The sequence below is a fragment of the Phyllostomus hastatus genome, unplaced genomic scaffold, assembly GCF_019186645.2.
Source record: "Phyllostomus hastatus isolate PE091 unplaced genomic scaffold, TTU_PhHast_1.1 phas_scaffold_21, whole genome shotgun sequence".
Lineage (NCBI taxonomy): Eukaryota > Metazoa > Chordata > Mammalia > Chiroptera > Phyllostomidae > Phyllostomus > Phyllostomus hastatus.
The window spans coordinates 13157617-13173663 of record NW_025334017.1 but is presented as its reverse complement, the minus strand read 5'-3'; the positions used below and the strand labels follow the sequence as shown (position 1 = coordinate 13173663).

At 40.7% G+C, this 16047-nt stretch overlaps 1 protein-coding gene across 3 annotated transcripts in view; it reads right to left on the bottom strand.

Moving 5' to 3' along the window:
- The window catches only part of SULF1 (sulfatase 1), a 155693-nt gene extending 146054 nt beyond the window's left edge, over positions 1 to 9639 (bottom strand). For all 3 annotated transcript variants that reach the window (XM_045861204.1, XM_045861206.1, XM_045861207.1), the window contains exon 1: positions 9347 to 9639. The gene's annotated coding sequence lies outside the window, so the exon portion shown is untranslated. The remainder of the gene's footprint in view (positions 1 to 9346) is intronic.
- Between the last annotated feature and the right edge of the window lie 6408 nt (positions 9640 to 16047).

Genomic DNA, 16047 nt, shown 5'->3' with positions numbered 1-16047 from the left:
GAGGTGGGGGAACCTTTTTCGAACCTTAAAATGAGGAATGATTTGTCTTTGTAGTGACTGAAGAAGGGAGTGCCTATAACATTTGTAAAACAACTTATTCGTGTATTCTGCAAGCGGATGTCAAACCATCTCTGCCAAAGTAGAAGCTGAAAGTTTATGAGCACAAGCAACTTAAATATTTCATTTCTCCTGGCCTCTAGACTCCCTTTAAATTATACAAACCTCTCCACCACCATTTTTAGTTGAAAGAGAATGAGAGGTGTTTTACAGAAGTACTTCATTGTTCTACCTTGAAAATTCATTACTTCCCCAAAGTTTTTTTTAAAAAAACTAGAATTATTTGGTCAACCATTTTCTTAATCTAAGAAAATATACATTTTCTAATCTAAAGAGGAATATGTCATTTAAAAAGTCACAGTTGTATATTCTAATGTCTACTGATGATCAGAAAATTAGATTTTATGTTTAAATTATATTATTAAGCATTTATATATACACATATTTAACATGTTTGTACTATAAAGTTATCCCAAGCACAGGTATTAATTTCCAGATAACAGAAAAAGATTTGTTCCATAATGACTATTATCACTTTGGAAATGTACGGTGTCGCAAAATGCAATTCTGCACCCGTTTTCCTTAGGCCATGTCACCATTCCTGTGCCTTGGACTTGATACTTCAGTGTCTCTATGTCAACTGTCTTTCTTTTGTCCTGTATTTGATCAATCACCAAGCTGTTAACGTTGTTATTTATTTCTTCATAATGTTTCTTAAACTTATCCTTTCCTCATTCTTTTTTTTTAAGATTTTATTTTATTTTATTTTTAGAGAGAGAAGGGAGGGAGAAAGAGAGAGAGAGAAACATCAATGTGTGTTTGCTGGGGGCCGTGGCCTGCAACCTAGGCATGTGCCCTGACTGGGAATCAAACCTGCAACACTTTGGTTCGCAGCCCGAGCTCAATCCACTGAGCTACGCCAGCCAGGGCCCTTTCCTCATTCTTAATGTCACCAAGGAGACTAGGCAATTCCTTTTTTAACTTTTGAATATTTTTGGCACCCTCTCAATGTCCATGTCCATGTCCAGGTCCAGGTCCAGGTCCATGTCTGCATCTCTCTCCATTCCGGAAAACCCCACTGCTTAAACTTCCTAAGGCACCTTCAACTATAAAGTCCAGTCTCTCTACCTGCTGCGTCAGGACCCTCTAGAATGCGCCCTAATTGAGCTATGACATGTTATGTGTAGAACAGAAAAGGGCACAGAGTAGAAGCATCAGAGGATCGCACTCTTTCTCCTCTTTCTGCTTGCTTTTCCTTTTTGTTTTGTCTTCTAGCACTCACTGTTTCCCCCAGTCCTTCTTCCTTTCTTCCTTTTCCTCTTTGCTCATGCCTCCCTTCACTGTGTTCCCACAGTGCGTCTCTGAGGGTCCTCTAATTTAAAAAGGCTGTGTTTTTATTTGAAAAGTCCATACTCGATATAACTCCAAGCCCTAACTCAAGTCATTCTTTTCACTTGGGGAAAAAAATACAGCTATTTGATTACTTACTATGTTCTATGCTCTGTGTTAAGAATCTTATCTTTTTACTATCTCATTTAACTATTATAACAACCTTTTGTGATAACCACATATCCATTTTATAGAGAAGGAAACTGAGTGAAAAAGAGGGTGAACAAATTGTCCCCACACAGTTTGTAGACGTAGGTGAATCACTGCTCTGATTCATCTGCTTATAAACACTGAGCGAAGTCTAGCCCAGGTCAGGTTCCAGCTTCTCCAATAGGGGGCTCTGTTGACATCCCTTTTTATTTAAGTAGTACTAATAATTGATATTTAACTGCAAAATTCTTTTCAAGACTACGAAGAATTGTCTTGTGTTCATGTCTTCCCTTCACAGCTAAACTAGATATAACTGCAGAGCTAGGAGGGTGTCCTATATTAATTTATATTCCTCTGCACTGGCACAGAAATACATACACAGGAAGTTCTCGAATCCACATGGAATAAATGAATTAACACACTGATAGAGCTTTCTGAAGCCTGTTCTTTCTGGCTCTGATTCTATTTAGAAGTACATTATGGTTGTTCCTTAGGGCATCAACTCAATTGCTAAAAGTAATTTAATCTGTTTGATATTGAGTATATTTCCCCAAGTCTCTTTTACTAAATAGAGATGTCATCTATGAAAAAGAATGTGACAACACATGTGAAGCCTCTAGGTGTCTCAGATAAAAAATACTGCATACCCTGCGCATTTATTCATCTGCTGTATTCAGAACGCTTTCCTTTCTTTGAGCAGCATGAAGCTCTCAAGAGGAAAAGAGAAGCATGTGATTTGCAGGGGCCTCTCTTTCCTGGGATGCATTTCTTATACACGAAAGTTAAAAGCTGAGGTTTCAAGAATTTCTGGATGCAATGCCAAGCACATCTGTTTACTAGGACATTCTATTTAGGGGAAGATTGATTATTGGCAGGTGAGGGTTCAGAGGGAGGCTTTGAATTGGCAGGAAGTCTGTTCAGAGGACATGTTATATTATAGAAAGGTGATTTTCGTGTTAAGCCCTATTAGTAATATGAGTTTGAAGAAAATATCCACAGGTGCACACTTTTAAATTAATTTATCAATAAATGCACACTCGGCATGCAATTAATCACTTCTCACCATGACCCTGGGATATCTTATAAAGGCCTAACCCTCAGTTTTATTTTAAATTAATGTAGCAGGTGTTCCCTATGAGCTATACCAACACACCACAAAATTGGACAATGAGCAAAAACTCTCTGTGATTCAGATTTCCATTTTGTTGATTAGTAGTGTTCTGTTGTTGCTCAGAAAGATGGGATGGTGCTTAGATTGGTATATTTTAGGCCTTTTTCATTAAGTGAATGGATTCAGGGAGATTTTCCTGAGTTCTTGAGACAAACCTGTTTTAGGCCTTTTCTCTATTCTGTGACTTCGACAACTTGCATATATCTACTAGTAGCCCTATTTGCAGATGGGAAAATGCTGATTTGGGGTTTCAGTTACTTGTAGCAACATCATCAGTATGTAGCAGCAGCAATGTGTAGCTGAAGCAAAGATTTGGGCAATACCAACAAAATGATGGAGGAGAAACAGAGGAGGATACAATAAGAGCAAAAATATACAATAGCAGATAAAATTCTAGGTCCGAGTCAATCGCTTAAGGTTCAGAAAATTCAATAATTGCAGTTTTATACCGTGCTTGGGTATGTGATAAAGCAAGTCTCCTGGTTACTATGGTACTCTTCTCTCACAAAAGTGTCTAGGCTTGCTCATGAGTTTATTATCCAGATGACAAACTCAACATCTTTAGGTTACGTTCAACCAGAGCCATCTGGGCCCTTCCTAGTTCCCGAATTCTGCTCCCACTCTCAGCCACCTAGCCTTGTGGGAGAATCTGATTAGCATTACGTAAAGTGCACAGATTAATTTTTGGAGGTTTTATCTTTTCTGATGAAGATTTCTTACCCAGAAACATGGCCTGTCTGTTCATTTATTCACCATTGCAACTTAATACCAACCTCCTTCACTACTGTTAAACAGGGACACGTCTGAGTCCCTTAGATTCACATTTTAAAAAATGTAGAAATAGTTTCCCACCAATTTGTAGCTGAATCATAAAAAAAATCAGGTTAAAAAAGGATTTACCTTTGAAAGTAAAGTGGAGAGCACATTTTTTTAATTAACAGAGGTGTCATGCATTATTGTACAGTAGTCCATGGATTACAAATTTTGAGGGCAAAGAGGGCTCATATAGATGCGACAGCTGAAGATGGGTTCTTTGAAAGGTTTGTAGACACGAGAGGGAGGGATCTCCAGAAGTACTGCCTTGCGCTTCATCTTAGCGGAGTTCTGTTTCTTTCTTGTCCCTGGCCCCGGGGCAGGTGCACACCAGATGATCAGGATCAGAAAGAATATCCTTTGATCTATCCCAAGATCCTGAAAACTGAAATTGAATGACCAGCATCCAAGGACATATTCGCTTGGTGGCATTCAGTGCTTTGTGAGGTAATTTCTCAGTCAGCTGCCCTTCTGGGGAAAGGCCACAGATTGAAGGCATGTTTGACGGTGGATGCCAGGTTTGCGAACAGACCAGACCTCAAGCTGATTGCTTTCAGCTTTTTGTTAAATTTGGTTTGGAGGTGAGGGATGGCAAAGGTCTAAGCCCCTTGTTTTGTCTAAATGGTATCTTGCTTTACCAATTACTTCTGGAAGCTTGACCTGACTCTCCACAATGTTTTGCCAAGTTATTATTTCTTTCTAAATAGTGGGCCAGGAGGAAGGAAGAGGAGCACATGACCCTTTGGCGAATTCCACTCCCTGCTGGGGTCCACTGCTCAGTCCTTTGTTTTCCCAGCACTGCGCCCAGCGCCTGCTCTTTATTATCCTCTCATGCAGGACCCAGGCCTCTGCTCCTCCCGGCAGAGTGCATTCAACAGTCACCATTGTCTCTACAGATCCATTAACTCAGTTGCTCCAAATCCCTAAATGCCCAGAGCAGCAACCCCCCCCCCCCCTTTTCCTTTCTCTCCCTTTTTCTCACTCTCCTGATCTCTCTTTCTTCCCTATGCCCCTGCTTCTGGTGGTGGAAGAAAAGGCTAAAGACACACCATAAATAGATAGAATTAATGATTGACATAACTGAGGTGAACTCATTCATGCAACCTAGACCTATATCTCCATATGCACTTTCTCTTCCACTTGATGCACATGCACTGTACCAGGTGCTCAATATTTTCTGCATAACATCCCCAGGGTGGGTCATTATTCGCATCTCTTCTTTACAGAGGAGGGAGCTGAGCAGTTAAGTCACTGGCCCACAGCCACACAGCTAGTGATAGGGCTGGTTTTAAACACCAGTCTGTCTGAACCCAGAGACTGTACTTTCCTGCTTCCGAGATCATATTTGAAATTTTCTATCACAGACAGGCAGCTAATAGATGTAATTTCTACTGCAGTCATAGAAAACTGAATTAGATAAGGATTTTTCATATAATACACAAACTTAATTTGGGGCAATAATTTTATATTCTGCTTATGTGACATCTTTCCTAAGGTACCCCAAAATACAACCAATCAAGTTTCATCATAGTTCTTTCTTTCCTCTCACAGGTACAGAGGGCTGTTAGAGCTGGCGAATCACTCTATAGTGGGCTAACCAGGGAGAAAAGCACCTGGGATGCTTGAATGCCCCTGTGAGCTTGTTGACACACATTTGAGTGTCTTCTGGGGGGCACAGAAGGGGACCAGGGCAGTCCCTGTTCTAGGAGACTTTACCCTATCTGAGGAGTCAACGGTTAAAAAGGCCAAGTAGAAAGGAGGATAAAAAACAAGGTGACTATGCTAAGTGCAACCCACAGATAACTAATGGTCAGCTTCAAGGTAGGGAGAACATCACTGGGAGATGTAACAGTCGGGCGGTGGGGGCGGAGGTGCTTTTTGGAGAAGGTGGAACTTAAGCTGAAACTTTGAAGGATGTGTGTATTGAAGTGATGAGGATGTTCTACACACAGTCTTATAAACATAGAACTAGAAGGAACCATGCACATGATGACAAACTCTCATCTTGCTGAGAACCAGACAGAAAACTAGAGTGGATTGGGATTAGAGAAGAGACCAGGAAGGGGAGACATTGAGCTGGCCACTTTAGCTGCAGGAAAGGGTAGACTGCTGTAACTGTAAGAATTTGCTGGGAGAGATGATCAGAAAGTTGGGACTGAAGAGCAGAGGGCCAGTCCATCAGACTGAGAAATCCAAACTTCATCCTGTGGGTACTGAGGGTCCATGTGGGACTTCTCAGCTGGGAAAAACTTTGATGGAAGAAGTGTTTTGAGAAATTCAGTCCACAGTGGTGGGCAGAAGAGGGAAATGGAGGTGGTGGGCCAGTTAGGAGGTTGTTGTAATGAGCCACATGTGATATGCTGATCGCACTACTGTTGTAGCTGTGGGCCAGATGTGGGAGACATTTGAAAGGAAGGACTCACAGAATTTGATGACAGATTAGCTATGGGGGTGAGGGGAATATTAGAGGAAAAAAAAACCTAAAAGTCTAATTCCCCTCCTTCCCAGTGTACTGAGGTAGAATTGAAAATATTTTAAATAAGAAACATATTTCAGGACAAAGTTTTTCCAAAAAATATCTTCTTTCACGTACCTTTTCCCCTCCATGGATCTCACCTAACCATATGACCATAGACTTGTTTTCATATATGAACCTCTTTTCCCTCAAAGTTAATCATTGTAATAAAAAGAAGAATCTTTTTAGAATCAGCTTCTTAAAATTTTTAATCCCTTTAAGTTTGTTCTATGCGCTCCATACAAAAATATTACACAGGGAAAGGGGGGCCAGATGTCTTGACCTGACCCTCTGGCTGGCCCCGTGCACATGGCATTGGTTGGGGAAGACTCAGTACCCAGCATCAGGAATCCGATTTATGGATCTTTACAAGATAAACCATTTAAAATCTAAAACACAAAAGACCCAAGCTCTTACTCATTCCCATATGGATATACAGGTATAACTTAAGAAAAAATATGCCAAGTGTCATATTTGCCTCGTCTCTACTATTACCGTGGAAGTGACCACAATGATGTCTCCAAGTCACATAAATTTCCTTAGAAAGAAACAGAGTAGATCCCCTTTCAGTTTTTTGATGACGGTCCCTACTCATAAGTAACCTTGAGTTCAGGGACTACCTGGATTAATGTATGCTAATTTTTCATTCCACCATAAAGATGGGTTTTGTAACTTAATAAATCCAGCTTTCAGATCACTTTTCGCCTGGAGGATGTGTCCCCTTATTGTATGCTGGGAGAGCGGGATGCATCCTCGTGCAAACTGAGATCTGCACCCCAGTTATTCCTCACTTCCCCGAGCCAGAGATCCCTGGTGCTCAAACACTTTTACAGCTGTTAGAATACTGATGGGAAATTCATGTGTGTTACCAGCCGAAGGGCTGTCAGGAAGAAACCAAATGTCAAACTGAGGTATGTGGAAGTCACCATGAATATGCCTCTGAATGTTTACCATCTGGAACAGTAGATTCAGAATTTGACAAGAGACTGGGATTGCCCTGTGGGCACTGTCTTTCAAGCAGACCCTCTAAGTTTTGCTCAGTGACTTCATATTAAAGGGGAATAACACACAACTTTGCCTTCCTATGGTGTGAATTTATTATTCTTCAACACTTCCTTTCTTCTTTCCATCTTCCTCGCCCTGCTTACAACAGACGTGGGGCAGGCAGGGGTGGGGCGTGATTCTCACACACTGTCAGAATCCTGGGCAGGCGGCCTGGTGGTCCATCTGCAACATTTGCAACATAAGCTTGTGGGCTCCAGTGGCTCCACAGCAACTTGCCTTTGTTAGATGCCATTGCGCTGCATCTCATCGAAAAGCCCATCTACAAGGAGGAACTTTACTTTCTTCAGAAATATTTCTGCGATAGTGAAAAATGGCATCACTAGTCAGCACTGTACCTGCCACATGCCATGTGTATAGTCCTAAGCCTGACTCGCCGTGGGCTAGTTGTTTGCTTTTCTGCCCCTTTTTAAAAATACTGCAGCTCCATTGTAAAGCCAAAATGGAATGATTGGAATTCCCATAGACTTCAGCTTATGAACTTAGTCCTATTTCTGGTTATGTAATATTGGAAATCGGCTGATGCTCAGCCTTAGTAACTGCATGGTTATTTATAAGGACATTTTCTCATTGAACTAAGACCATAGCCAGAGAACATTCTGAATCACAAGTAAACACTACGCTAAAATACTGTTTGAATCATTAAACATATCAACTGTCTGGTTGTAAAAAGTATATATAATGCAACTTGAAACATAATTTTATGGGCATCTTTATTCAGATGAATATAAAAATCACAAAGCAGGAGCCATAAATCCTGTTATACAACCTATTGCGCAGCTCCTGTTTCAGAATAGCTTATATACCATGTTATTCATTGGGTCTCTTCACCTGCGGCGGGTGACAACAGCATTGGGTGTCCCTACCAAAAGGGAGAGTCCAATGGGAACCAGACCGTGAGCTCCACGGGTGCATGAGGATTGATGTGGGAAGGCAAGTTGGCTAGGGTGCAAAGGGAGTAACTCACTGACTTACCTAGCCCGGCCAAACATTTGAAAACTGGAAACTTAATTTTTGATCCCTGTAAAAACAGGGCATTCATTCGAAAGGCCTTTTTATACCACAAACTGAACATGGTGTGGAAACCTCATTGTTGAGTTCAGTTCTATTTCATTTTGGTGGGTGCTTTGGGCAGAGTGGTTCTGCTACTGGCTCCCCACTTACATGATGACAACTCATTTTATGTTGCTCAGGCACTGGATCGCCATTAATTTCTAATGACTAATTTATAATTAAAACCACTTTTTAAAAAAAAGTTTGTTTATAACCAAGCCAGAAAATCTATTTACATTTAATTAACACTTCAGATAGCCTGTTTAAAACCCATAAATGTAGCGACTTTAATGATCCATTACAGAGATGCTGCTGCAGTTTTCAATGACTTGTAAAACTTTCACAAACAGATCTGCAAATGAATTACCGCCCACTGCTCCCCTGCAGCTGGTGAGGGCTAAGTTAAAGAGCCTGTTCCTACTTCCTCCTTTTCTGCTTCTCTTCTAGCTCTAAGCATTTTTGTTTTCAAGCTATTCTATCAGCTGCTCAGAGAGCCGCTGCTGCCCTTAGGGTGTTTTCAAAGTTTGGAGCCTATCTCCAAAACTGGTTAAAAACACTTTGGTCCTTCATAAATCAGATATAATCAACATTGCAAAAATCGGTTAGGAAAGCATTTCATCTCTGCCAGCCACTCAGGAATAGACCCCGGCAAGAATCTTTATAAATGGAGTAGTAAAATGCAACAGTTTGAAAGTGAATTTTAATTTTGAAAGCTAAAATAAAGGCTTTCTCGGCCTTACCCATCCTTTACAAACAACGTATAGCTCCTATTTTGAGTATGTAACGAAGATGTTAAAGGGTGCAAACGCGGCTCCAAAAGACATTTTCGCAGCTTCACCTTCAAGAGCAAGGCAGGAGTGTTAGTTCTACAAAGAGAGCCAAGCACCAAGCGACGTTCACTGTTATCTGTCAGCTGTACAATAGCAGCATTGAGAAGATAGTAACAACTGGCTTTGACAAGTGTGCTGGGCTAGCATTCCATTCAAACGGGAGAGAAGGAGAAGGAGAGGGAGAGAGAGAGAGAGAGAGAGAGAGAGAGAGAGAGAGAGAGAGAGAGAGAGAGAGAGAGAGAGAGAGAGAGAGAGAGAGAGAGAGAGAGAGAGAGAGAGAGAGAGAGAGACATTCTTTGACTTTACCTGGAGAAAAAAACCTGCTTTCCTTGGGGCTGCAGAAAATGAATCCCTCCTCTTGTTCCACAAGCAAAGTCGTTCTGATGCTTGCAACTCTCACTTGGAGAAGACCACACAGCTCCAGCAAGGCAGCCTTCCTGCTCCTAATCCCCACTCGAACGTGATGACACACACTAACCCCAACCATCTGGTGAAACACGTCCTCAAGCACTCAGCACAGTGGTGTGTCAAGACGGGCTGCCCAATCCAATTGCTGGGGCTGGTGTCTCTCACCGACGGGAGGCTGAGGGCAGGGCTGAAACGGGAGGTCTGAGAACTCCCGGTCAAGTAACCTGAGATTTGCTCAGAGAAAGGACTGCTATAAAGAGAGAAGTGGGAGGTGCCAACGAGAAGGTGGAGGGAATGGATTCTCCTGGTGGCCAGTTCTGCGTTACTTTTCACAACTCCCAGAGCCCCCCGGGGACATTTGCGACCCTCCAAAGGAGGCAGAGAAACATGAAAATCTTTTCCTGCCAACCCAGTGAGGGCAATCTTCTCCGAGAGCACTCCCTCCCTGCACTCAAAATAAAAGCTTCATTTTGACATTCTGATAAAGTGTTAATGTAGGAGCAGTTTGCACTGAAATGTGACATCTACATTTTGAAATCTAAACTCCTACCTTCCTTTGATTAGATCGGGGCTGCCTCCAACATTCCTTGGGAGGCAGGGGGTGGGGGTGCAGCAAAGAGCAGAAACTTCTCTATTCCCACATACAGCTTCACTGTTTGCCACAGGCTGAACTTCAGAAACAGTCAATGAAAATCATTTTAGTTTCTACGTGTGTAAAATAGCACGCGCACCCACAGATAGAGGTGGCTTTTTAAATCACTTGCTGCTTTCACAGACATCTCTTTGTAAAAGCACTTGGTACCAGAGGGCTGCATTCTGTCATTGATTATTTTTATTGGCTTCTAGTTAATTGCACTTATAATGTCCGTATCGCTCAAACAGCTCATTAACAATTTTGCTTTGAAATGTTTTCAATTTTGGGTCATTTTAATACCTCCTTCTTACATGCATTTTCTCTCTCTCTCTCTCTCTCTCTCTCTCTCTCTCTCTCTCTCTCTCTCTCTCTCTGTTTCTCTCTCTCTCCTCTAAAAGGTTTTATAAAACTAATTACTTTGATAGCAATCTGAACCAGAAAATGACTATACTTGTTACACCACTTTTAGGAGATATCTGAAAGTAAACTAACTGCTGCAAATCTCACCTTTTAAAAATTTAATCAGACTTCTAAGGAATTTTGAAAATCAGGAATTTGAAATATTATCAACTCCCTGACAGTGTGTGAGGAGTCAACAATTAAAATTTTGAATTTCTATGAACTGTGAGGGGGACCACAGGAATAAAATCCCCCAAATTTAAACCTTCCTAAGCATTAAAATCTAGACTATAAGTAGATAGCTATCTAATACTTAGAGCACCAGTAGCACAAACGGAATTATTTCAATATTTAGGAAAACTGACTTGACTAGCATGTTTTTTTTTCCAGGAATTTTTATGTGATATTATGTTATGTTGCTTAAAAATGATTCCTGGTGCGATTTTTCTGAAGCACAGGATTAGAGAATTGTAAAGTTCAGACAGTCAGTTTTTCCTATCACTGGGCAGTAGGGAAGGAGAGAAAAACAGAACGAGAGGCTGGAGTCCTGATTCATTTGCTCGGTTCCTTCCCAGAAGTGATTTAGAGGTGTCCGTTTCACAATATATAGTATATTCATGAAACCACTACAACTAATCAGCTAAATCCAGATACATAATCAACACAGAGACATTCAGCAATGGCAAGGGGCACCTCGGGGCTAAAAGTTCCCTTGGGCACCATAAATTTTTAATTGTGCCAATTATTGTAAGGCAATTTTTTTCATTAAAAAATTTTTTTTGGTTATTCCAACCAGACTCATGTCTGGAAATCTGGATTACCTCAACTGCATAGATTTTGAAGACCCCGGAGACATTATTAAGGTAGTTTGCATTCTCTTAAACTGGAAATTGACTTACAAAAGTAAAACTTAAGAAACTGTGAAGGTGTTGAATCATGTTTTATCAACCCTGGTCTTGTAACACACCTTTTTAAAGACATTTCCCAAGTGTCCCTGGCTCTGACCCACGTTGTCGTTGAAAGTACTCTTTAACACACTTTGCTTCTAACTTAATTGTAAATCTTTTCATTAAATCTCAGTCACTGCTTTTCTTTGAGAACTCCAGCTATTTGTCCTACTTACAACATGTTTTTAAAAAGTACAAGTTGAGCAATAGCCACTGCCCACTTGCTGTGATCTTAATTCTTGCTCTCTGCAGTGTCTATAAACATTACCTTTGTAAAATGAGTCCACAACAACACATTTTTTTTGGTTGATGTTCTGAAATGCTTTTGTTAGGGGAAAATCAACTCAAACAAAAACCTGAAGCTGGTGCTGTAGGATAAGTTCCCAGCTTTCCTCTCTCCCTAGCCAGCTTCAGTGCTCAGCGGTGTCAGTTTAGAAGTTAAGAATTTTCCATTACCTCCCTTCCTTTCTCCTTGCCATCTGCAAACAGTTTATTTTTCAAGGGAAAAAAAAGTGAAATTGATTCTGTCTTGAAAGATCTAAACCTGAAATACAGCACATTCTAAAAGATGATATTCAGCATTTGAATGTAATGTTTGTTGATCAGGGTGAGGTTTTATGTGGAAGGAAGAGCTTTATCATAAGAATTAAGTAAGGATACTCCTAAAAATGAAAGATTAATTTAGGTAACGGTGATATTGAAAAATAGCCCCTCCTATTCTGTTCCCACCGTTAAAATGTCCCTTTACTTATTAGCGCCAATTAGTTTCCATGGTAACCGACCAGCCCTTGTAAACCCGCACTCTGAGCTTCACTCATCTTTGTCTAGACTGAGCTCACCACCCTTCTTCCTCCACAGATGGCAGTTTAGCTGGGTCTATATCTACAGCCATATCTTTTGCGCATATATAACTGGCACATAAGTGCCCACATCCACTTTGTTACTGGTAGAGCGGTGGCCAAGGGAGATGCAAGTGGCATTTCATCCCCAACCTGCAAGGCCTGCATCTGCTGCCACACTAATTTTTCCCCCCGTGGTTATTGTTTCTTCCAGTCTTGTTCTATTATCAGCTGTTTGCTGCTCGTAATTTCTTTTCAGGGAAGCCAATACAGTATAATAAAAACCTCATTAAACAGACACACCTATCAGCCTCGAAGAAAGCCCTGAACTACCCCTTTTTGTTTAAAGAATCATTAAAGTAAAAAAGAAAAACCACTTGTTTGTCATGCTTGGAAAAAAGAGAACAAAGCCAACATAAAGGTTTACCAAGCCAGGGGGCTAATATGAAGATTTAATGCACTTAAGACACCATGGTTCCCCCTTGTGCTGCCCATTGGCCCAGAATCCCAACTCAGCCCAGTAAACAAATGATCAGTGAGGCTGAGAGCACTCCTTTCACTGGGTGGGGAGGGAGGTAACCAAGGTCTGCAGCATCCTGGCTGTCACAGGTGGCCCTGTGCCACGGGAGAGTGGGCGGGCAGTGCTGCTGAGTCTCCACAGTTAGTGTGACTAGAGTAGAATCTGCCGTAGAGTGGGAACGACCTCAGCAAGGCACGGACGGGTTCTCATAATATGTGCCGTCTTTACTCTGGACACAACTCAATTCTATTCAGTATTATTTTGAGGTAAACCATCCCTTACTTACAAGCATTGAGAAGATACCAACAGTGTAGAAGCCCATCTTTTGTGACGACCATGTTTCACCTTAGATAGAGTAAGATCAAAAGGTTGCATAAGATTTCTCCTCTTCATGTTACCTTTGCTACCACCAGCTTTCCAACACCTGTTTCAACATTCAAGTAATAACAGAGAATAAGATTCCCCTAATGCTGATGAAAGATTTTATTCTTAAAATTGTTTCTCAGGTTGACTCCCAAGTTTTCTGTGATCTAAGTATTAGTCAAGGAAAAGTTCTGATCACTGACCAGATATCCCATCTGCTAGGTCATGGGATTGTGTGAAGCTTCTCATACACATGAATTCTTTGTTGGTAATGTTCCTTTTGATTTTTGTTTTCCTTAAATCAAGTGACAAATGTCATCTAAAACTCTACAATGTTAGAAGCATCCACAACAATTAGTCTATTGCTATTCATATCATATAAAGTATCTGCAGAGGCACTGTACATCTTGTCATTTGGAACACCCTGCACTTCTAAATCACTCATGGCCGCACAGCTTCAGGCATTCACTTACTGTCCTTCACTCAACTTTACTGCTTTTAGTCACATTGAACCAAATACTTCTCAGAAAGAGAGGGGAAATTATTGCTTGTCAAATGAAGTCACGTGCCGTGTGACCAGCATTAGACTTGCTCATATTTCTAATGACCGCATAGCTATGTGGGAGGTGACACTGGAGCCAGTGGTTCCCTTCATAGGAGATGAATGGTTGTATTACGGAAGTGATGTTCCCTCCCGGAAGCACAAGCCCAAGAATGCTGAAAAGGCACATGTAGCTGCCCTGTAAATAAAGCTGGGAGGGTGAGGTGGGGTGCTAAAGTACTTAGGACACAACGGTGACCCATAAAGAAGGTAATTGAATGAAAGATGCTACATCCAATAGAATATGACAAAAAGGTAGTAAAATTTATAAAAATCTACTTTCAATACATATTTGTAGAAATCAATGTTTGGGACCTTCTGTATTAGTCTTCATTTGAATAGATAATTAAATTTGAGACATAATATTAGGAAGTATGGATAGCAAATAAGGGAAACATTTGAATTTTGGTAATAAGAACTTGAGGTTTTGTTTGATCTCCCTGGAAGTGAGGTTGGGGATATTTGAGGTGGAGTATATCCTAAAGCTAATGAGTCAAATAGTTATCTTTCACTTGTTATACAGACATTCCCAAGTTATGGTAACTAATGTGTGGGAAAAAAGTAGAAAATTGGATGCAGGAAAGGACACCGTTTATGTCCAGGGAGTACGGAAGAAGCTCTCTTTTGGAAGGAATAAGAGACAAATGGAAGGGGGTCAGAACAGGTCTCCCAAGGTGTGCCACTTTGACCTGTGGATTATTCTGGGATGAAGGCAGTCAAGACCCTGTGTGCTTAAGAGAAACATTTACCTCTTCTTTAAAGAATTCACATTAGGAGCCTTGCCCACAAGAGTTATCGCCAGAAGTAACTTTTTATGACCTATCTAGAGGGTAGGGCAAACTTCTAATTACTGAACATCTGTTCTTATCTTCCCAAGAATGACCTTCCTCCCCTTTGAAACTCCAAGGTGACTTACCTCATCCTTGGCTCAGAATGCCATGTACACCTCACACTTCCTTTCTGTCTCTGACTCTCCTGTATATGGGTTGCCATATGTATGTATGCAAGTAAATTTGATGCTTTTCTCTTGTAAATTTGTTAAATGTAAATTTCATTACTAGACCAGCCAAAAGAACCTTGGAGGGTAAAGGAAAAATTCCATCTCCCCTAGGAAAATGTAATCTCCTTATTTCAGAGATAAGAAAAGCAAGGCTTGGAAAGGATAAGGAATGTGTCAGTCATTGCATTATGGGATAAGTCCCATGATTCAAACTGTTAGTTCACATATTTTTCTCTCCACAGTAACAGACACTTTTACTGGAAACAATTCAAAGGGCAAAGATTCTCCTAAACTGGAGTGATTATATTTTATTGGTGTTACATTACATAATTTGAGAAGTTACAGTGAATTCATATGCACAAAATACCTTTAGTTATACAGTATTTCTTTTTTAAGCCACCTGAGTGCTCAAAGACATGAAAAAATGTTAGGTAGATATAATTATAAATGCAACAGAGCTTTACTTAATAATTATTAGCTAAAACTATTTTTCTTGTGGTCATGCTTCTTTATTAACAGTGAGATAGATTCCGTGGGACACATTGATTTCCCTTCTTACTTTCATGTGTGTTCCCCTCGCCCCCATATGTAGGATTAGAGATTTGGGGATATGTCAATGAGATTGATACTGTATTGATTTTGGAAGAAATGGACATCAGATCCTGAAATGAGGTTTTCTCTTGCTAGGGCCACAAGTAATTGGTACTTAGGGCAGGAGCATGTCCCTATCATTTGCCCAATGTCTGGAAAATTAACACAGGTTTATTGGCCCTCAGCCAGGAACATATTTTTTTAAAAGAATTTTATTTATTTATTTTCAGAGAGGGACGGGAGGGAGAAAGAGAGAGAGAGAGAGAAACATCAGTGTGCGGTTGCTGGGGGTCACGGCCTGCAGCCCAGGCATGTACCCTGACTGGGAATCGAACCTGTGACACTTTGGTTCGCAGCCTGCACTCAATCCACTGAGCTACACCAGCCAGGGCCTGGGATCATATTTTTAAAAGTTAGAGTTCACTGCTTTTCTGACATTTATTTGAAAACTTTAAAGAGTAAAGCTGAGCCTCAGACAAATTGAAGAAGTGACAAAAATTAGTGGCAGAATATCACTGAGTCAATATAATAGAAGACAATAGAAAATGGATATACAGGACAAAAGTAATTCCATAAAAATACAAACAAAAACTGTTGTTAGTGAAAAAAAGACAGGGTGAGGGACAGGGGGAGTAGAGTTTTCATTTCTTACATCCCCGAGCCAATCCATCTTAAAATTGCAAACTCTTTGGGAGCAAAAACTGT